At 29.3% G+C, this 24,131-nt stretch overlaps 1 protein-coding gene across 2 annotated transcripts in view; it reads right to left on the reverse strand.

Annotated features, from left to right (window-relative positions):
* LOC123693021 overlaps nt 1-24,131 on the reverse strand; it is a 126,204-nt gene that overhangs the window by 66,111 nt on the left and 35,962 nt on the right. The window contains exon 1 of one of the 2 annotated variants that reach the window (XM_045637886.1): nt 11,071-11,300. The exons of the other annotated variant lie outside the window; for it this stretch is intronic. The gene's annotated coding sequence lies outside the window, so the exon portion shown is untranslated. Of the gene's footprint in view, nt 1-11,070; nt 11,301-24,131 lie in introns of those variants that run through there. 2 annotated transcript variants of the gene reach the window in all.

The raw sequence follows: 24,131 nt of genomic DNA on the forward strand, positions 1-24,131 counted from the left end.
CGACAACATGTGTCATCCGCCAACACGCACTTGGCCAGCGCGGTGGATTATGGCCTGTACCCTCATAGGAGGCCCGTGTCCCAGCAGTGGGAACGTTTATGGGCTGATGATGATGATGATGATGATGATAAAAGATATTAATATATGTAATAACAAGCTATTTATCTGGCAATTTTTATAAAACATCCAATATCATTAAATAATGAACGCTAACAAGAAGAGTATTTGATATTAAATGTAACAAAAAATATGCTAAAAAGTAAACTGTATTTGATCACGAAACCTTATACCTAAAGTCTAAACAGTACAAAATAAGGGATTACGCGAGTAAAAAAGTTTGAAATGTCTGAAACACTTTACATAGTATACACGCGTAGATATTCGAGATTTTGAATTATTCATTTATCTCAAAACGCGTAAGTTTTCAAAGAAAAAGACATACTTTTCACATGGCTGAGGCTATACAAAGGATAATGTATGTTTATTTCGGTTAAATTAAATTGAGAAATTATTATTCATACGGGTGCATTTTAACATAAAATATTTTAAGATCAAGAAGCACTGATATAATACTTAACTCTAAAACCAAAAGGTTGTGTGTTAAATTGTCTGAAATAGTAACAGCTGATTAGAAGGGTTTTGAAAGTAAAATAAATTATTTAGTGATAAATAAGGTATATTTTCCTTATTACCTCTCGAGAAGAGCTTATTTTTTATCTCGATGTAAAGCTTGCAAAAATAATTTGCAATAAGTACAAATTTTGCAGTTAGATCACGATCCATGTTTCATTATAAACAGAATATGTTAATAATGATTATGCTAAAAACCATTTATATTACGTTAAACACAATTTAAGTTATAACTGGTGAATACAAAATTATATCTAATTGTAATTCTAGAACCAAATGGCTGACACCTACAGATTTTAGGTTGGTATATATTATCTTTTTTACGAAAGCTCTGTTTAAGAATCGAGGAACGTATTAGTTTAATTATAGTTAGTACAATATTTATGTATGTATTTTTGTAAAATTTCTTCATTATCTTCAAATAACTATAATATTTGAAAATCGCTACTTCTTTTGACTTACAAGTTCTTGATCTATTGCGGGCAGTCCCAATGACACGAACTTTTGACCTTCACATGCTTTTTGGCAAAATTTGTAGACAGTCATTTACCAAAGCCCTACCCTCGGCCTCCAATTTACCAAATTGTGCAAATTAATTCTGATTTATAGTGTTTGGCTATTATGTTTTTTACTCAGAAATGATATTTAAGGAATAGGTAACTCTTATATTCTGTTTTTTTTAACTGCTAATTATTATGAAGAGTTGAAAGAGTAAGCTTTTTGTTCTTTAAAGAAGAGTAAAATATTATGTTATATACCTACTATACCTACCCGTGCAGTGGCACGTTTATACATTTTATTACACGAATAAAATGTACCTACATAGTGATGTAGGTACATTTTATTCGTGTAATGAGGAATAGTCAAAACTTTAAATGGCAATTTTGATAACTTTATTGATAAATATTCTGAAAGGGATAATTTTGAGATGTATCAAATCTAGCCTAGCCTTCAATAATTATAATATTCGAAATAAAATGTATTTTTTCAAGTAATAGCCAATAGGCAAATAAACTAAATTCTACTATACCTACAAATTCCTAATATACCAAAAATTCACATCAAAGCGCTATTTCCAACACTATAATAATGTAACAAACAAAAAGGATTGCTGAATATTTTCTTCAAACGCGTTTAATTATTCATATAAAGCGCCAGTATTTAAAGATAAAATCTTTCTCTTGATTAATGGCATTCTCCTTACAAAGTTCAATGTTAACGAACTTGTGTGGAATGTATAACACATAAAAATCTCCATTTCTAATAACACCATTTTGTAAAAAAAAATTACCTAATAGTACTAGACTGTAGTATGATATTATCACCAAAAATGATAACTTATTACTAATTGTTTATGATATAAAATACTCCCAATCAAGACGGAGAAAACTCTTCTGCATGATGATTGCCTTTTTAAAATCGTCATGGTGACTCTATATAATTACCTCTTTCGCCTAATGCCCATCTTTAGAGCAGTATTAAAAAAAGTTTTTAATTTTTTTAACGTCGTATAGTGGTCTTGTTAGTTTTATTTTAACGTCACCTGATCCACGAACATTTGGGTTATCAAGAGTCATCTAATGATATCTAAATTATATAAATCTTTTCAAGGATTTGTAAGATTTGTTTTAATAAAGAGTATTACTTACATGCATTCGTACAAGATGTGCCTGAAAATATAAGCCTTACTGGACGTATGGAAAATTTAGAACGGCTTGAAATTACTACCTATATCGGTGAACATATTATTATGTTTGTGTAGACAACTAAATTAATAGTTGTATAAATAAACAGATGAACATACAACCTACTCCTTTTGTTTTTGATCGATTAAAAGCTCATTAAGCTGTTATATTAAATAGGTTTTTTTTCGTCTAGTGTGTTTTCGGCCTACGGCTTCAATGTTTTAAATACATAATTAGCTAAAAATTTTGTTAGTGGTATTTTCTAATACTATTAACTTATTTCCTTCCGTACTCCGGTTGTCTGGAAGAAATCGCTATTTAGCGATAAGACCGCCATTTGTTTTAATTTATAATTAGATTAAGTTCATATTTAAATTATCTAAGAGCAATAAAGGATAAATAAATAAATATTTTTATTGCGTGAACCATTTAATTTATTACTTGGTGAGACATGTAAATAATGCAGATACATATGATACTTTTTATGTACAACCTGTCATACCATATGCTCGTGTTATAAACCACAATGTTATATTAAATCTTAATCTAAGTCGATGGAACTAATTACTTAACCATTATTACTTTATTTAAACTCATAAAAATAAGTGTGGTTAACTCATTGTTTTGTAAATCGGTAATAATAAATAATGAACTGGCAAATCTGGAAATCTATATTATAAGCATGGTAATTATAACGTAGATGAGCTACCATAATTTATTGATAATAATTAAGCATACTTGATAATCAATTTTGTTTCCTAACACAATATGATTTATTTACTGCTTCAGAGCTTTATTCAAATAATATAAATGTGTTTATATTCTTGTTTTCGAACATTTAAAGTGCAAAGTTGAACACAGTACCACCTGTTCGTACACAAGCATTGTATAAATTATAGTACGAAATAGAGATAAGAAAGGTAGACATTGACTAAAAAATTTAATTTATATAACTTTGTAAGAACGTCGACAACGCAGGTAAATTTACCTCACTAACGTTATTCATTTAACTCAATAATATTAAAATGATAAAGATAATCATACATGTAATTAGAATATTTGTCTGTCAGTTTAAATAATATTCATCTAGGTAATATATTATGGTTATGGAAAACACACCTACACGCAGTATAACATCTAATAGAAACTAAGTTATGGGCGTTATAAACATTATTTTTTATTTAATTTCAAAGCTGTGTGCAATTACGAATAAGGGACCATCTCAATTGTTAATTTAATTGGGGATGGGTAGAATACGAGTAATGTAGTAAATTATTTCTAAGTAAACGTTATATGTAAGTATAATTTCAAAATACTTATTAGTTCTTTTTTGATCAGCAAATTTACTGTCGTTCGGTTTAAAACAGTTCGGCATATCTAATACAATATAAGTAGGAAATAAAAAACTTATTTCAATACTTAATTGCATTTACAATATTTTTAAAAGAAGTTATTAAAACGCAATATAATATTATAATCAAAAGCAGAGTGCTACAATGACGCAAAACTGCATAATAAATATTTGTGATAAAGACAGCGGAGTTTCTTTGAAATCACTATATATGAGTATATATAGCATACTTAATTTTGGATATCAGTGAATATCCTATGCCAACTGACAATGAGAGCCGAATATTTTACCTTTGTTGCAAAAATCTGGTTTGACGACACAAGCGGGTTTCGGTAGATGCTATAAGATTTTCTCAATGTAGGTAAACCACTTTACAATTATTATAATCTTGTGCAACAAATTGACGCAACATTGGAAAGCGGCGATTCTCCCAATTTTGGAGCTTCTTTTAATCATAGAAGATGTTACAGCTGGCTGCTCCAACGCTCTCACAGCTGTAATTCATTCATTTTCTATATTAAATTATAGCAGACACACATTATACCTAGGTATTCCCTATATATAATATACCTACACATATCATCACCATTGTAATAACAACGCGAGTCATTCAATTTTCCAAGAAATTCCTCGTCTTTTTAAGTGTGTTTTTCACGCTATCGTAAAAGTTAAAGTACCTACAAAGAAAAACGTGGACATCAAATGAGAGATAAATTTAATTACGCAGCTAAGTTGCTCCAAACATTACATCAAATTGTATTTAATTTAAAGCATGTGTATAAAAATGAATGTTTGTCTGTATATCCTTTAAATAATCGTAAACTATACGTTTGATCATGTGTGATGATCTTCAGCAGTCTTGTGCATGAGCTCCGATCTTCGTCCGACCATAGACGAAGCCGAGGTGCATAGTTGCTAGTATCTTAGGGATAGATTATGTTATGAAAGAACTAATGAAAAAAATGTAATGATGAGTTTACCTTTTGGCATATTTGCTTTAGTCTTCGTCAAACAATGCATTTGGATATTGTGACGAATTTGCTGTGTTGAGACTTGAAACTATTTAGTATTTATTTCTCGTTCTACCTAACACTTATTTATTGTTCTGCGTTGACGTCGAGTCAGTGCAAAAAAAGATACACAGAATTCCACCATATGCAAACTCATGAATCTTAAATAGATTCATTGTCCCATTCAAGGTTTTCAAAATAGCTCTAAATATTGTTATTCACGATGGATATTGGTTTTTCTTATGTAACTAATTGTTTGATAATTGTGTTCTTCACATATTATCCAAAAAAATATTATTGTAGTCAGATTTTTGAGTATGACTGTCATACAACAGAATAAACTACACTTATTCATAAACATACAAACAATCTTATCTATGTCAACTTGAAGGAAATTTTGATAAATTCTTCCGTCTCAAGGTAATATTTTGCAAGCAATTTAACAATGATAACGTTCATACTGTATATTATAATGTCACAATCATCATTTAAAGATGTTGTTTAGCAGTTTTAAAACGCTTTGTTTACAACATTCTTAGACATGTAGCGGTTAGACATGTATAAAAGATAATCACACCATCTCAATGCAAACCATTAATAAAGAGCTATTTATTTATCGCAGATAAACTAAGCGTATCAGAAATATCGAAATTATTTTAACTAAATATACATTTAAATTAAAATATACTTATTAATAGACTGCAACAAATTTTCCAATGGGTTTGGAAAATTTATCTCCAGAATATTAATTGATACTAAATATTTATTTAATAGCAGTCATTAAAAACCTTAAAAACATATATTCAACATGTAACATTTTTTATAAGTACATAAACACTACATATTATGATACTATGAGCATTGTAATTTGTGAAAATAGAAAATTCTAACTAGGTATTGCTCAATCGAGCATATTTATGTTATGCAATAATTAAATCAATTAATAAAGGAAAAAAAACTCTATAAATGATAACATTTCCACGTATTTTTTCGTCATACTTATTTTTAAACTATGAATACTAGCTCTCTTTTTTGCGGAAATTTTCAAGTTGTAAGATGATCTATCAATCTTATCAAAATCACTGATTATGCTTTACTATAATTATTAAGGTAGATATTACATAAACAAAGCTGATTATAAATTCACGAGCTTGAAACAAATTACATCATGTATTTAAAATTATATCATTAATACATTACCTACTCTAATTCTTGAACTAATTTTTGTAGGTAACATAAAAAAGCAATTAATATAGTACCTATATTTATTTAAAAAATGACTCAGATTTTTGGAACAACCTATTAAGCTATGAAATGACACGTACACAATAGTACGTATTTAAGTTTATAGTCCGCCCCGGCTTCGCCCTTGGTTCATATTTCGCAATAAAAGGTACCTAGCCTATGTCCTTTCTCGGGTATCAAAATATCTCCATACCAAATTTCATGCAAATTGGCTCAGTAGTTTAGGCGTGATTGAGTAACAGACAGACAGACAGAGTTACTTTCGCATTTATAATATTAGTATGGATTATAATGTTCACATAATATTTTAATTATTAGTCTACAAGATAACACTGTGATTGCTCTTACTTACAGTAATCAACAAACCTCAGCTATATTAGCGTCTTATGTATCTTAAGAAATTCTCGACGACATACATACATAATTTACTGTGTTGAAATACGATTTATCCATATAAAGCGGCGTATTATAGTCTTCCGTGTTTATAAAATTCTTAACTATGTGAAAAATAATTATATTATAATTATAATGAAATCAGAGTTGTTAGACGACGCGACGTTTAATCTGTACCGACACAACCGTTTCTATTTCCCATATTTTAAATGTAAGAAACTAATAAAACATAATGTTGTAGCTGTTACAAATGCATTCATTATTTATAATTTACACCCCCAGTTTAATGATTTATTGCATTATATTTCTTTCTTCGTTGATAAGAGAATCAATCAAAACAAAATATTGCGTCTTACGATTTATTTGTTAAGAATGCACGATAAACAATATCTTGTTATTTATAACGTAATGCAGAATAAATTGTGTCTAAGTGTCCGTCGTTTATTCGAGGTCGCTGAAATAGGCCATGATTCTGATGGGAGAAGCGATGACGCAGAGCATGAAGGCTAAGGGTGTAGGCGTTGTCATGGGTAATAGCCTAAAACCCCTTTGGGTGCAAACATTCGATATAAATTATTTCCGATCGTTCTTGGTTCTTACTTGCTCAATAGGTACCTTAATCGATATTCTTTGACTGAAACGGAAATAAATAATTCACTGATACAGGCTGTAAACGTCTGTTTTACTGCATTTTTTATATATTCATTTTGTAATCAAGAAATATTTTTAGGAAAAGAAATAATGACTGATAAAGAAATTAATCAACTTTTTAACTTTTGTATATTAAATGCATAAAACAAACAAGGTAGTTTATATATAGATCTTGGAATGGTAATCCGTTACATATACTTAATTAAACTAGTTTTATATTCGACCGTTTTTTTAATAACACTATATTATGTCTATAAAATTGCGTCGTTTTATCAAAAAACAGTTTTGGAATAGTGCCTTCCTATTTTATTATTTATTTATATCTACATACTTAAAATTGGTTATAATTAAATTAGAGATAAAAATTAAAAGTTTATAAGTAAATCTTCCTTATATACTTTTGTAAATCTTGTGTTATTTCTTTGTTTCAATTAAATTATTATTTAATAATGTAAGTATATTAAAATAAGCAGATTTGAAAAATGTATATATATGATAAGAGAAAGTAAACCGAAACAAGAATAGCAGCGGGAAATAATACTTTTTCGCGTAGACGTAATAACAGTATTATTCTATGACGGTCCTTTACCGCCTGATCAGTTTTTTATGCCTTCATCAATCAGACGTATCGTCAAGGTCACTCTAGTTTTATTGCACAAACATATTTTTATCCATAGGACAAGATAACGTCCATTTGTATACAGAAAAAGTTATTTTTATGTACTAAGTTCATAAGGAAATTAAAGAATGATTGATTATGGTGTTGCTAGTTCTAAGAGAATAAAGGCGTTGAAAAATGTAGAGAAAACCATTGTTGGAGAGAAAATTGGGCAATATTTGTATTTAGTTATAAAAGTTTAGAAATGCGGGCGAAGCCGCAGCCGAAAGGTTGTTAAATATATAGTAGTTAAATTAATCTGACATACCTACATCAAAATCACCCTCAGTCGGAAATTTACTTTATGACCAGATTATACACAAAACAATCACTGTGACACAAGAATTGTATACAGATGGTCTACATCTCCCAGAAAATAATGTTAAATTAAAAGAAAATATATTATATATTATATATAAATCAATATAATTCACACAAAAAAATAAAATATTAAATCTTTAAAGCAATGTAGTATTTCCATGTGTTTTCTAGAAAATTTCACTGGACAATATTGAATTAAATTCATCGTTTTAATTGACCACATTCTCCAATTGGAAATCTAGCATTGAAAGTTTAAATAGTTTTACCGTATACGATAAAACACTCGCTTGATACCTAAGTTAACCTAACAGTATTTACTGTTGATTGTTTTCAACAAATAAACCACTTAAGTATAATATTGTCACCTTTAATTCACCATACATGTGTTTTAACACGTACTCTTTGATTGTGATATTTACTTGATTTAGTTGGTACGATGTTGCTGTTTCAACAATTTCATTCTTTAATATTTAGCGGGTAATTTATAGTATTAACTTTCAACCGTATGAAGGGCAGACAACAAACACACTACAACATTAAATTCATATTCAGTCTAGGTATATTTATTTGTGTAATAATTTTTAACCGGCCGCTGCGCAAATTTTCAGAGTTATAGCGAATTTAAAAATGAAAATAAACAAAATGATTTTTTAATAGGCGCTCAAGTCTAATGTTAGATAATCTAAATAGGTAAGTGCAAGGTTCACATAACCGTTTAACTAATGTTTATTTTATGGTTGTCGGTTTTTTATTAAATGTAGTTTTTTTATTAATGAATTCTCATTAGTTTTATTACCTATGCTAACTATAAGCATGCAATTCTATTTATATCACTTAACGGTTATTGATATTTTATATTTATTTTAATTATTAATAAATATATAAGTGCAATTATCCTCATTATGAAATAATATAATCAATTAATATTGTAGTCTAACTGATTCATAAAAAAATATGTATATTACAGAGATTTAGAAAATTAGAGTAGAAGTGGGGCAGAATCCCAAAATATTGTAACTTAAAGACTTATTTTACACTTAGGTATAGTTATTTTATACATACCAAGGTGAGGAGTCTGATTATTTAACTTTAAAATTAAATTAATATGATGCGTGTAAAACACGCCTAAAGAATGAATAATGCTTTAGGCGTTTTAAGTTGGAGATAAGCTCACATTCTTATCAACACATGTTTTGTTAGCACTATAAAATAAGTTATATAATAGTATTATATGAATAACGTATGTAATTTATATTTTCCTATATTATACCTGATTGATAAAAAATTAACAATAACTTGAATACTGGAAGTCATCTGGGTTACCTACATATTTCATACCATCACCCATCTACCAAATAGTATCAAACATTTTGACATTTTCGAATCTATACTGTGTCTATACTATTATATTATGTACATTGCGTTTATCTCCATACCACAGAATACATAATAGTAGCTAAATGTCCATACCCAAAACTCTATTGACTCTACAACGTCTACACTCCACAATTATACACATATACATAGGTTTAGAAACATTTATTTAAAAGGTACTAACATAATATCATCGACAGAAAGATTTTCTTATAGATAGTTTTTTGGAAATAATTTTGTGGCTGATATTTTACTTAACAAATCTACTATAAAAATATAAATAGTGAAAAATTAAATACGAGAAATTGATACTCTCATTGCTCACCACAAGTCATCCCAGCACGTGCCAGGCTGTTATCTTTTATTTAGATGGTTCATTTATATATCTAAACGTAGTTAATATTATATTTCATATCCTAAACAAAAAATATGTTAATAAATCCAGGACTGGGTATATGACATTTATAAAATTGTGATTTTGCATGATTTTTCGTGTTATTTGTTGGATTAATGTGGATAAAGAACTGTTAAAAACTTTAAATATTCGGGGGTATTGAAGCTTCTTTGTGATAAACCACATTATATTTATTTAGATACTGTACTTCAATAAAAAAAAATAATTAATTCAATTTTTTTACCTAAATGATGTTTTTGTACTATTTTGTCATCACGATAAGCGGTCAATACATATTTTATAATTATCTGTATAATACCCACATACCTACATAAACAAATACCTTTTATTAATTAATACTTTTCATATGAACGGTTTTTAAACCCATAACAACTTTAATTAATGGTCATGCGTCAGACGTTTTTATTGTTTTATTAGTTTCAATTCACTTGAATTACTAAAATAATATACTTATTATAATTTTTCATATATCATCCATACAGATTTTTTTTTAACATATCCCTATGATTTATTTTCTAAAAAAAAAATATTTATTTTCCAATAAAATTTCCACATTCTTTATTCTATTACCAATTCAAATGTACATGAAAATATGAAGCATAAATGCACTCAGACAATATAATATTCACAAGTTGATGTGATTTCTTATAAGGCTTTTGTTAGAGGAGAATTACAGTCATGTGACTGATTCTCCTTAAATTGTGTTTCTTGAGAGGAAGCTTTCCTATGAAAAAGGTACATATTTTGTATGATTTTTTATTTAAAGCAGTTTGTACTCCAACCTTGCATACATTAATAGTTCAACAATTTGAGTCGTAAATATGAATGAAAATCTGTCAATCGACCGCGATCTTTGATAACTTTTTTGTTGAATATATGAAAGGCAGTTGTTTAAACAATTGTTTTTTTCTGCCTAGAAACCTGATAAGACGTCTCAACTCAATGCGCCTGCTGTAAGTTTAGAAATAAGAATAAATAGCAAATTTAAGATTTTATGTTTATGATGTTGACTTATAATCCTGGTAAATTAACACATGTATATTTAAATAATGTGTAACGTTAGTTACGTAATTAAAACTGATTTATACTATATTTTTTGTAAACATTTATTTCCTTAGCTGCATAGACGACTTAATGTAAGAAAAATGAAGGAAGAACGTGTATTTCTATCAACTCTATTATATATACAGACAAATTTTATTATCATCACATCCAAAATTGTGATAACGATATCAAAATCCAAGAAATATGTTTGTCTGTTTTTTCTTCTTTATAATAACACTATTTCTTCATCTTCATAACAACAAGACAAGAGAAGAGAGTTTCCCCAAACTTACCGGCATCAATCGGAACGACATCTGTTGTCAGCTCCACGACAACTGACACGTCATACGTGTCGACCTCCAGTTTTTTGTGTCCAAAGTTTTACTTCAGAGTATTCACACAGTTAATAGCATCACATATATATTTCATTCACACACACGATCCACCTTTAATCACTAAATTTCGTTCGAATTTATTTATACCTGTTTTAGGGTTATTGGTCTTAGATTCACCCAAATCTAATTATAACTAAAATAAATGATTATTATTTTAATGAGACATCCAGTACACTGTGTTATTAACGCGTCGTTGTAAAGAGTGATAATGTTATCTGGTAAAATAAAAAAAATATTATAAATTCATTAAAACTTGACCTCAAAATCTTAATTACTAAGAACTGTGATTTAACTAGAACCATTCCTTATGATCTTTACCTTATACCAATCAAGGTATTAATGAATAATATTAAAGGATATTCTACGATTAAATCATCATAGATTAAAACCGTTGTAAATTACTTCATTACATAATTTGTTACGCGTAAAGATTACACTATTTTGCGAAAATACTTTAACCGTAAGATATAACACAAAAAAATTGAATGCAAGGAATTTAAAACCCTGTTTATAATGTTATTAAATATTAATGTGTTAATATAATGAAAAAGGTAATAATTAATTATATTATGGTAATTTATATCTAATCTAGATAAAAAACTTATTATTTGCTTTGATCGTGACTGTAATATTGATCACAATTCGCAAATTATATTATATACGTGTAGGTATAAGTATAAAGTTTTGATATGCAATATTTAAAATTATTTCTGTTTTACGAGTAGGAGCTAGTTTTAAATGACTTTTACCCCTCGCTAACTGAAGGGTGTATGAAGTGTGTACATAGTACGTACGTCTGTCGATCGTATTTTTGCTCTACCTATTCTATTTTTGGTGTTTTTATTATAAGGTTGAAGGTAAATTGTGTATCGACAGCATTTTACTACAGCATTATATTTTTGTAGAAAACTCTTTTCTTTAATATCTTCTTCTAAGAATGTTCCAACAATTTTAAATATTCAATTTTAAATTATCTGTTATATATCGGGAAAATATCTGTATCGATTAAGTATTATTTTATGGCGTATCATGGTCAAGTTCAAAACAAGTCTGTAATTCAACAGACCGCGAACGCATCTAAGCACGTGACCGATGGAAAATTAACACAGTACCTTGAAAGAAATAGCTATGTGACTTATACTAACATGAAAAAGTGTATTAATTTATTCAGACGAAATGTGTAGATGATTGACAAATAACTTTATGACGTCTCAGTTCCAATAACATGTCCTTTATAAATAAAAGCCGACACATTTTCAATGTACAACAATTAAATCGTTATTTCCGCTAATCTTCGCTCATTTTGTTCTGTTTTCGCATTGGTGGCTGCCTCACTCCGATCATCATAACAATGATCACCAGAACAATAACTGCAGATAACAAGTTTTCCGCATAAATATACAAAAACATGAATATTCATGTAGCGTAACAAATGAGAGGCACTGCCACTGGTCGTTAGAAAAATTATTGAAACTCACTCAAAAGTTAACGTGTTTTTTTTTCGCGGGAACGCAGCAAGGTAAGTTATTTTCGAGAGTGTGACAAGGACGATTCCGGGAAATCCATCACTAGTAAATAGTATACTGGACGTCTCATAATATGTAAACTCTACGAAAATTGCACTCGATATGATATAGAACGTGTCGAATAAATTACCTGTACAGGTAAAACGCGTGCGTCGAACGCGGTGTTCGTCGCCCGAATGCCGTCTTGTTTCGTCTCCATTGTTTACAGCGATAATTACATTTTCGTTTCGATCGAGTTTACGGGTCGAAGGCTCTGAGGCGGAAAATCTGGCGGGTGTCCAGTGCACGTCACAGAGAGTTCTATAACGATTTACTACCTTTAAGGACGTCCGGCATTGTTTCACACAATAACATTTCGATGCGCTGAGCATTCACAATGCGTAATCGATATCTATAAGGCTCTGTACTTGCTGCCAAATATGAAAGAGCATTATGTGTAAAACTTTATCTTGTCTTTACCGTATCTATTTTTAAAAGTGACCATGAACTCTGCACTTTTTAAATAAATTACAATCTAGTGCTATAGCCGGCATCAAGCATAGCAATTTTCCGTACATTAATATTCGCTCGCAATATCATAATCTTTTACATTTATTTACTTTATTTTAATTACAATTAAATTAATATAATATGTGTTATTTTGCACGTGACTTTCTTTAACACATTTAAGAAAACCTAACTTATATCGTGTACCTACTTATTCTTATAACATGTTAAATACAAAGTAAGTTACAGATACACCATTACAATTTCTTAAAAGATACCTTATTATATAAAACCTACGTCAAAGCTCGATATAATATACTATATAAACTATGTATAGTACGTCATAAATTAGCAATACAACTCGCAAAACATCGTGACAGACGAATTACCGTCTCACGTTTCATTATTAATATAGAAACAAAATTGCTTGCATATACACTTATTACGCCTTTAAGTGCTTAAACTTGACCAACAAGTTGTAATTGCACTATTAAATATTTACCAAACATATAGAACACATATTTTCAATTGATGATAAACATTTTTCAAGTAAAAATATTGTAAGGCGCTATAATTTGTATCTAATAATAATTATAATCTCAACTTACGTTATGTGTGACACTTGCGAATTTCCCAACGCCTGATAATCTGTTTGAGCAAAATGACGGCTGAATTGATTTTAATAGTGCATTTAAATTGAACTGGTTCTTGAGAAAAGTGTGTCCTTTATGATAACTACCGGTACAATAATAACGTGACTCTACCAACACTACTTCATAGGTCATAGTTATAGGCAATCATGTGACTATTATAATTCTTGCCATAGACATTATTATGCATAAAGTTTGTACGTAAATATCTGGAAAATTCTAATTGGATCAAGAAATAATAATAGGTGTTTTTGTATTTTAATACTATGGAGTGTAGACATTTACCTACTGCACATTTCAGGAGCGGATTGTAAGGTCAACCCAAAAAGCTTTTTTTAAGATTATTTTAATTACTTATTAACTATCGATCGATAATAATTACATAGTTAATACATAGGTATATATGTTTACTGCTATAACTTTTAAGCATTAAGTAAAGATTAAGTACATACCTACCTATATCTCAAACGCGGAAATTCTTAACCCGTAGGAAAGCTACAATTTAACCGTTTTCATCATAGCATATATCAAGATTCTATCAATAGTTTTAGGTTTCTCCTTACACAAGGGAAGGTAAAAAAGAAAATAACGAACCACGGTGGAAATAAGATGTAAGACCGCGTCTGTTTGCGGCCGACCACTTAATGTAATAGACTTAGGTATACAGTTTCACGAAAGCAAGTTACAAATAAAGGTGCAACTTACCAATATTCTAGTAAAACTTCTCACTCGCTTGTTTTGATGTGATTTGGTCAGTAGTTAAGGGCTTGGCCTGATAGCGATTTCATAATATATCATGATTGTTTTCATGATATTGAAATTATGTATTTTAGAATTCACTTTATTATTTAAAACTTTTAAAGAAAAAATATACAAATATACCCATACCACAGAATACAGAGATATTTTAAAATGTTCGCGGATTTATTTCGAATTAACCTGTTTATAAATCATGAAACACAAAGAAAATATTTTTTTGACCAAGTCTGTCCTTTCGAATGCTCTACATGAAAAAATAAATATGTTATAAATAAATAGAAAAGAAAATTTATTTGATTGAGCGTTAGTTCATAACTTCATAGTTTTAAACGGTTTTAATTTATAATTTTAAAAGGCTATAGCTTTTTTTATTAGAACAGATGGCTGATAACAAGAAATTATTAAAATTAAAGTCAATAATATTAATTTCTTAGAATTACGTTAACCTTCTTGACGACATACGCGAGGATCCTTAATGTATTTGGATGTCCGTGGCATTTTTTATATTAAAAAACTATTCATGGTTGCTAATTATTATAATTAATAATAGGGCTCTAGCAAAACGCTTTAAAATGTTTCAATGCTTGCTAGTTATATGTATTCAATGTAAGTTTTATATAAGATAGCACACAAAAAATTTTTGTTTTGGTGAGCACGTGCAAGAGTTTATGGAAGCGAATATAAGATAGCAATATCAAAAATAAAACCGCATGACTTGCAAATAAAGTAAATATAAGTGATTATCGGAAGTGTGGGTTTTACACTTTGTTTTACGGAATGAGATGTCCATTAAGCAAAAGGTTCACCACTTCTTAAGTACAAGGGTCAAATGATAAATGCGTCGTCATTCTAATGAGATCATTATGATATTAACTGCTTGAGATGATGATTTAATTAAGAGAACATCTTTTAAAATGTATGTAGAGCTTGTAGTAGCCACTTTTATTTATTTTATAACACTATATAACAAAAAAAATCTCAATGTCACATTCCAATGTCCATCCGTTCATCCAGTCACTATGTAACTGTAAATCTTAATAATACTAAACAATTCGTGAGTCATCATCATAATAGTAATTTCAACTATTACCAGTTTTTTCAGGTAATGCATGCAAGATTGAGGATGACAGAATATACGAATTAACTTAATCGTTTTATCTTTACAGACAAATAATAAAATCTGCAAGAATCGTTATCGTCTATATAATATACTAGCTTACCGCCCGCGGCTTCGCCCGCTTTCTCTAAAACGATTTGAGATTTAAACTATCCTATCTCTCAAGTTGGATCGAACTGCACATGGTGTGCGAATTTTATTATAATCGGTTAAGTGGTTTAGGAGTCCATTGATGACAAACATTGTGACACGAGATTTATATATATTAAAGAATATCATTGCTATAAAGATAGAGATTTATAAAAAATAGCATTTAATTTATACTAAACGCAATCTTAATCCGTTACGGCGTGAATTGTAATCTATGTATTGGTATTATGTAAACAATTCTATTTTCAACATCTATACAGGTTTTGCAATTTTTTCCTTCTAAAGTTAAATGATAAATGTATGAGAATGAATAAAGATGTGACATGTGTTATCCATCATGGTCGTAATATGATGGACTTATGAATGGATAATAAGATATTATATGCAATTACTAATGATGCACCTAAGTTAGCATACATACAATGTTTAATAATTTACAACGTAAGAGGAAAGAATTTACGTTCCCAGCATAATCCATATTTTTCCATTTTTGTTCAGAAATAATTACAGATATTTTAAAATTATAAATCGCCTATGTGCCTGCTCCTTTCTGTTTACATTATTCAATATGGATTAATATCCCGAAAATATTAATTATTCTTTGTTGAATGAAACAAGATTTCACTCCGCGTTTTAAGGCATTCCTGTTTAAGTTCGTAGTTATAGTATTATATTATCTATGGTAGAATACCTATAAATGTCAGTAAATCAACCTCAATAAAAACAATTAACTAACATAATCATGTAATTAATTAATGTAATTGTAATCATATTACTCTATATTTTAAGATTTTATCTTGCAGCTTTTTTATTTATAGGATTTCCATTTAGAGTAAAAAAAACTTTTCGCCATTCGTGCATTCATGCAAAATACCTATAAATTACATTTCTAGTGTTAACATTTTAGTTTTATCGGTATATGTAATTTTAAATTGTCTGCATCCTGTATAAACTACGTTCGTAACATAATTTAATCATATCATATTTATCCTGATCCCGATATATCCCATGATCTCATCGAAAAGTCGTGTCACTTGGTCGTGTCCATATATTTTGCACTCTATTATAAGGAAATCAAACCCGCATAAATATAGAATCACGAAAAGTTTTCGCTAATTTCGCAAAGCTTGAAAGTAAATAATTTTGTCAAGCATGATAGTGTCTATATAAAGATTATTATCAATACATACGTCAGATTTACGTCACGTTATTCTGCGAATAATGCATTATATTGGTTACACAAACAGAATATTTTTATAAATATTACTCTAGTTCGACATAGGTCACCCTATTAAAAGTTTAGTACATGCCTTTAAGAAATCTTAAAATTATAATAGATACATTAAAACTATTTTATTATTTTTTACTGAAAATATCGAGTTTATTTTCTTAGAGCTAAATGCTAATTAGAAGATATAAAAATAAAGATACATGCATAAGTATATGTATTCTTTTCTCTTTATTTTCATGTGCTAAGTCTTTTTTTCCGATATTTTTTTATCCATCGATTAACAATTATTAATCTCAGAACTCGCGCATACTGGTTATATTTAGTAAGTCTATGATAATTTATTATTTAAAATTTTCATTGAATCAATGTTTTATGTTTTCCCGCGTTGAATAAATATAATTTTGTTTAATAAAACCCATATAAATGAACCTAGGTATGTATTATGAAATTTGAATATTAAACGTTAAATATTGACATGTTTTAACACAGTACTTATGTAATAATTTAATTTCTGACTAAAATACGGTTATATAAAGATTTATTTTAATTATTATTATACTTACGGCATTGCAATATTCAAAAGCATAGAGATTTCTGTGATCTGTGTTGAAAAGCAATCCATACTAATATGTATTATAAATGCGAAAGTAACTCTGTCTGTCTGTCTGTCTGTTACTCAATCACGCCTTAACTACTGAACCAATTTGCATGAAATTTGGTATAGAGATATTTTGATACCCGAGAAAGGACATAGGCTACTTTTTACCCCGGGAAATAGGATAGGTTTTATCCCAGAAATCCCACGGGAACGGGAACTATGCGGGTTTTTCTTTGACTGCGCGGGCGAAGCTGCGGGTGGAAAGCTAGTATATAATAATTATTTGCTAGTTTATCAATTAATCTTTCAAATATGTATCTTGTGCTTATTCTAATATTTCTAACGGAACTACATATAAATTACCAACTTACACGAGGGCCTTTTAAATTTATATCATTTGAGTTGTCTTCCACGTAGATATTTAAAATTAGTACCTGAAACAAATATTTATAATGTTAATGTCTTCACATACACCAATTCACTACTAATAATTTTAATATCAGTCTGATTTTATTGAACATTGAACTGTGCAAACAAACAGTTTGTTTGATTCTTTATAATAAGTTGACTCATTGAATAGTTATCACCAAAACATTTGATATAACATTGAAATATAATAAAGTATCCATTGATGAACAAAAGAGAAAAGCATTCCTAACCAAAAGGTTGTAAAAACATCGTATTTAGTTTTGGTGTTAACACATAGATGATTATTATGTCGGTTTTGTTATTTAGATAATAAATTAAACATCCGAGTATTATAAAGATTATTATTAGGTATATTTACATATAAATAAATATATAAATCAATAAAAACTTTAAATAAATAATAATATGTTTTTCAATTATACCTAACTGTAGTCGTAACTCGTATGTAATGTTATTTAAAGCCATATGTTTTAGTCGTTAAGACTCATATTTGCACTAAGGTAGCCATGAAAACTTCCGGTAGAAATCCACCACCTAATTACGATGTACTGGTACACTTAGGTAGTCTAGTACTTTACAAGTAGGCTACTACGCATTACTAGTACAGATTAAAGGAGTAGCCATTTGAAAGTACAGACAATTTAAGACTTTCTTTACTAGCTGCTACATATTGTTTTACTATTCCGATTCTTCAAGGTCAAAGTAAAAGTAATTTGAAGCATATAGATATATAATTCCATTTCATAAAACAAAATAATAAAGACCGTAAAGATTTAAACGCATACAAATAAGTATAATTATTATTGTCTTAATAAACGTAACGTGGAGATAGGAAAACAGTCTGGAAGATAATCAATTTGAACAGTGACAACAGTCTGTAGGTAAGTAATTTGTGTTCGTTCTAGTAGCTAAAAAAGCTCTAGTAGCTTTATAAGTTCTGAAAGACACAGGATATTTTTTGTACGTATCCTATAATAAGCCTATGTGTGTACAGATGAGATCTTGTTTTTATCTAAATATGTATAGTATATATGTATATATTGTTGCATCAACCAATTCAAAAAACAAACAAATTTTCTCAATTTAGAATTGTCATTCACTTTTATTTAAATTGCATCGAACACATAAAAAATATGCATGTTGCAGCTGCCATTAAATCTTAGTCTCATTAATTGTAATACAATTATTAACCTACATTGCTAATTCATTCACTTCCTAGAACGACAGGATTTCCTAATTAATTGCTGCAAGCTCTACATTCATATAATATGATTATTTTATATTTCGAAAAAATAATGTAAGAAGAAACTCGTTGACAAGGCAATTCGGATAGATATGACGTTTTACTTTCACACTGAAACACTTAAAAAGCAAATAAATAAGTTGTAGTCATAGTTACGATATTCATACATCAAGTTCATTATTAAACTTTAGATGAAAATATATATTTCATATTATATTTTACATTTAACGATACTCTTCGATTATCAGGAAAATACTTCGGTTCCTAGCCTAAATAACTCACACTACCGTCCACAGAAAAGGAACAAGAAGAAAGAATGTAGAGACGAAGAAAGAAATTGTAAAGCTGTATAAGATAGAGGGAACTGCACTTCAATATAAACAACAAGTCCGTTTATGTAAAGTATTGCAAAACTCGATGTCCATCACTTACGCCACTCTGCTACGTAATGAAGCACAAACGGCCGGAAACGAAACGATATTCGCTCTCAATAAAGTCACAATACCAGTTTCATGATAACTTACAACTATTACGTTATAATATAACAGTATATAACGTACTTAATATAATATCGCGCTGTACATAATCATATTTCCTGCGTAGGTTAGCGTCTAGTCTTGGTAATCCAGCGCGGAAATTCGGTCAGGAGGACAAAATTTAAATGATTACGTAGCACAATAAATTAATATATAACTAACAATTAACGAAATAGCATCATATAATATACTTATTTCTTCATAAATCATAATGCTTTATATAAATAAACACTTGTATATAAATTTCCTTAACGCTACGAATCAGAGAACTTATTTTCATATATTTCAAAGTTCAAGGATATTTCAAGTTTTTCGATTTGTACAATTTTTTTAACATTATAAACAATGTTATTATCAAAAGTGGTTTTAAAATATTTGTATACTTAATAAATTTGAAAATTAAGTGAAACGGGACCTTAGTATAAATACATAGTTGTTATAATATATACTATGATGAAAACGTTTTTATAAACTTACTAGTTATCTTGAAGCACTAACCGTACCTACTATGTACAATAGACATAGTAGGAATAGAAATTTCACAAGTCATAACTTATGTCAAAACATATAAATGTCTTCTATGTAATTACGAAAACATTGTATACATTTTCAAACTTAAGATCTGCGTGTTATCTTATTTTAAGAGCACAATAATTATAGATACTTTATTTTTACAGACAAACCATCGCTTAACACTTTTCATTTAGGTAACATTTATATCATCCAAATAACAAAGATTTATATTGAGCACTGTTAACTTAAGCGTTTAACTATAAACGCTTTTTATGCATATTTTAAAATCGATTGAAATATAAAATAAAACAATAAACCTCCATTGATTATAAATATTTATATTCGAAAAAGAGAATGTAAAGTACTTACAATTTACTGTTTATGATAAATTGATGAGCTCGAGTGTTACCCGGCAATTTGCTGAGCCAGGCCCAAGTGAAAGGGATTCGCTGTTGTAGTAAATAATGTACACTATGATTTCAAAAGGTTATCAATACAATCATACAACATAGTAAGATGAAGACTAAATTTTCACAAAAACGTGGTTAAGCATGTATTACTGCGATTATTTTAAAATTCGGTAAACCGGTTCAGTAAATATGTATAAATAAGGTTACTTTCTCACATTATGAAAACAGTGACATATCGAGTAAAGAGATCATACAATGTTTTATCTTAAAATATTGGTTTCTCTATTCTTGAAACAAAGAAAACGTTACCTTAATTAAACATAATTAAATTATAGAAAATTCTAAATATTCCGGAAATCGAATTATAATATCTACCAATTTTATATTAACAAAGGTATTTTTTTCGTAATGACAACTGATAACAATAGTGAAAAAAGTGACTCTAAACACTAAGGGCCGATTTTTCAATGCTTGGATAAAACTTATCCGTCCAATAAAGTATTACACGATAATATTAATATGTCACGTAAACTGTCAAATACGGGCAATTAGAATACGTTTTTAAAATGGTAGTTTTATACATTATTCGACGAATAAGTTTTATCCAAGCATTGAAAAATCAGCCCTAATTGTACAAAATATAATTCTCAATAAACTATATAGATCAAATTCAACGCTACAATATCAAAATCAAAATCGAAACGTGTAACGTGAGGTGTGAAACGTGTTATCAGTAATCTAATTACTAGGATACATAGAGACAATAACCTTGATAAGTCGTTCGAAAGCCAGATGAAAACTGTTTGTTCCGCGTGCACGTCTTAACGAGATTGACCTAGGGACTGCTCGGAAGTGAGCGATTGTATCATTATCCTTTGATGCGTAGAAGGTGCGACGTTTGCATATGCTACTGGATGTGACACTTGACGTGTGATTGTCGTATTAAGCTTTGTTGTATGGCTTTTACGATATGGTCATTATGATACTTTGACGTGTTGATCAGTTATCGTGTTAAGCTTTGTGTGGCTTTTATGATATGGTTTTGATAAGGTTTAAATGTTAAGAAGGTATTGCAGCTGTGATAATGATATCGTTTGAGTAGACAGCTGTGCTGTGTCTGTCGTCAGTCCAATTGAATGTTTTACGTATAAAATCAAATAACTATTGTTATTTGTTGTTAATATAATTTCGTTATTCAACTTTATTTCATTGTTGTTAAATTAAAATCAAAAAATCAGGTTATCTTCCTAGGACCCACGGTGGTGAGTCACAACTTACTTACTTACTGGAGTGGCGCAGCGACCCAAATTGAGTCTAGGCCTCCGACAATAAGAGCCTCCATTTTACTCTATCCTGCGCCATCTTGCTAGTTTTCGATTAATCGAGCCACAACTGTACAATTTAAAAGTAACACATTGTAAATTTGTTTTCTATTTACGCTTTAGATAATATTCCACTGAAAATAATAGGGCCTTCAAGAATAATTTATAGTGTTTTACTATTCAATATGTAGAACATTAACTTACATACATCATACGAAACACTTGGCCATTCGTAAGCTTAGCGCCTAGTTTAATTCTGAAATGAATACGTAATGAAACTGTTTTATTTATTGATGGTCAATTTATAGCCGCAGAATTTCCCAGATTACGTATTACTTTATTCCTTACGGATGCAGATGTAACAACATTGATGGATAACACGAATATAACAATAATATTTTCATTGGTTGGTACAACATAATTTTTATGAACAAAATAATATTGTTTCAAAGAGTTAATTTTAGGCGCTGATACAAATAAACCTTGACGTCTTTACCTCGTCTCTACGTCTAAACTATTTTATATACACTACATACTACCTTACATTTAAAATTTCATAAGAGAAATACGCATTATGTATAATGAAAGACAAGCTGGAACAAAAGCAGAAAATGCAAGCAAGGTGCAAGCCAAGTGCAGTACGAGGAGTTAATGCCACGCTTATCAATATCAATGTCGCTTCAAATATTTATACATCCTTGAACTCTAGAACATTCGCCCCGTTCGTGCTGAAGGCGAACACATTGTAACTACATTTGCACGTACGTGCTCTGTGTATTGCATATTGTGAAGATATTAGACGATCGTTGCCAATAAAACCCAAAAGTTGTCTCTCGACTCTGACTTGAAACTAAACTCTGTTTTATACGATACTAAAGTATCATGTTTTTAATCATTGTATTGTTGTTTTACCTAACATGCGATATCCTGTTTTTAACAATTGATTCAGTAATTATTTTTTAAACGTCTGTAATGATTTGTAATTGTTAAATGGATTACAATTGGCAACTTGTTATCCATTCATAGGTTAACCTTTTGAAGAACAGTGAAAAAAATATGATGCAATTACTATATAATTATATATTGATATAGATCAAGCAAGTGATTGAAAACTTAGTAAGCGTCGTATACATGTAGTATACATTGGAAAACTGATTTTCTAAACATACCTTATTCAAACTAAAAGCTCTCGGCTCTCGCTAAAAATACTCGTTAAAATATGGAAAATAAGAGGTAAGTTAGTGTCCTAGAACTAAAATAAAAATCGAAGACATATTTGAATCACATACCTACATGAAATAATAATAATTAATCATACGTCAAATAACTCGCAAAACATGTTTGTTGAATTTTCCGACTTTACTCGAATTGTCGGATAGCTGCACCAACTGGTGTATGGTACCTACAGTCAACAAATAAGATGAGTATATTTATATTTTTTTCATTGTGATACATCATACAATTGATTTTATTCTTCAGTTAATATTTTGTTGAATTTTGATCATAATCATACTTTAGTATGGTACCTACAGTCAACAAGTAAGATAGAGTAATTTCAACAAGTAAATAAAAACATATCCTTACCAACCCTTGCCATAAATCATAAATTCATAGTAAAAATTTCCTGGTGATAAATTATGACAAGTGATAACTGCGTTAAAAACAACCGACTTCAAACTTGCACTTGCAAAATTTACAAATACCTACAGACAAAAATGCTCATAAAATAAAAACTACTGGGCCTATCCGAATAAAATTTTTATGGGACCAATTCGACACCATCCCGCATCGAACAAAAAAAGAATCACGTAAATCGGTTCAGAAACCTCGGAGCAATCGGTGTACATACATAAAAAAAAAATAATAAAATATACCGGCCGAATTGATAACCTCCTCCTTTTTTTGAAGTCGGTTAAAAAGAGCATTATTGCACGCATCGGCGCGGGCGCAGCGCCGAGCTCTCGTTACGCATATACCACGCATTGAATA

This window comes from Colias croceus, chromosome 7, assembly GCF_905220415.1.
Source record: "Colias croceus chromosome 7, ilColCroc2.1".
Classification (NCBI taxonomy): Eukaryota; Metazoa; Arthropoda; class Insecta; order Lepidoptera; family Pieridae; genus Colias; species Colias croceus.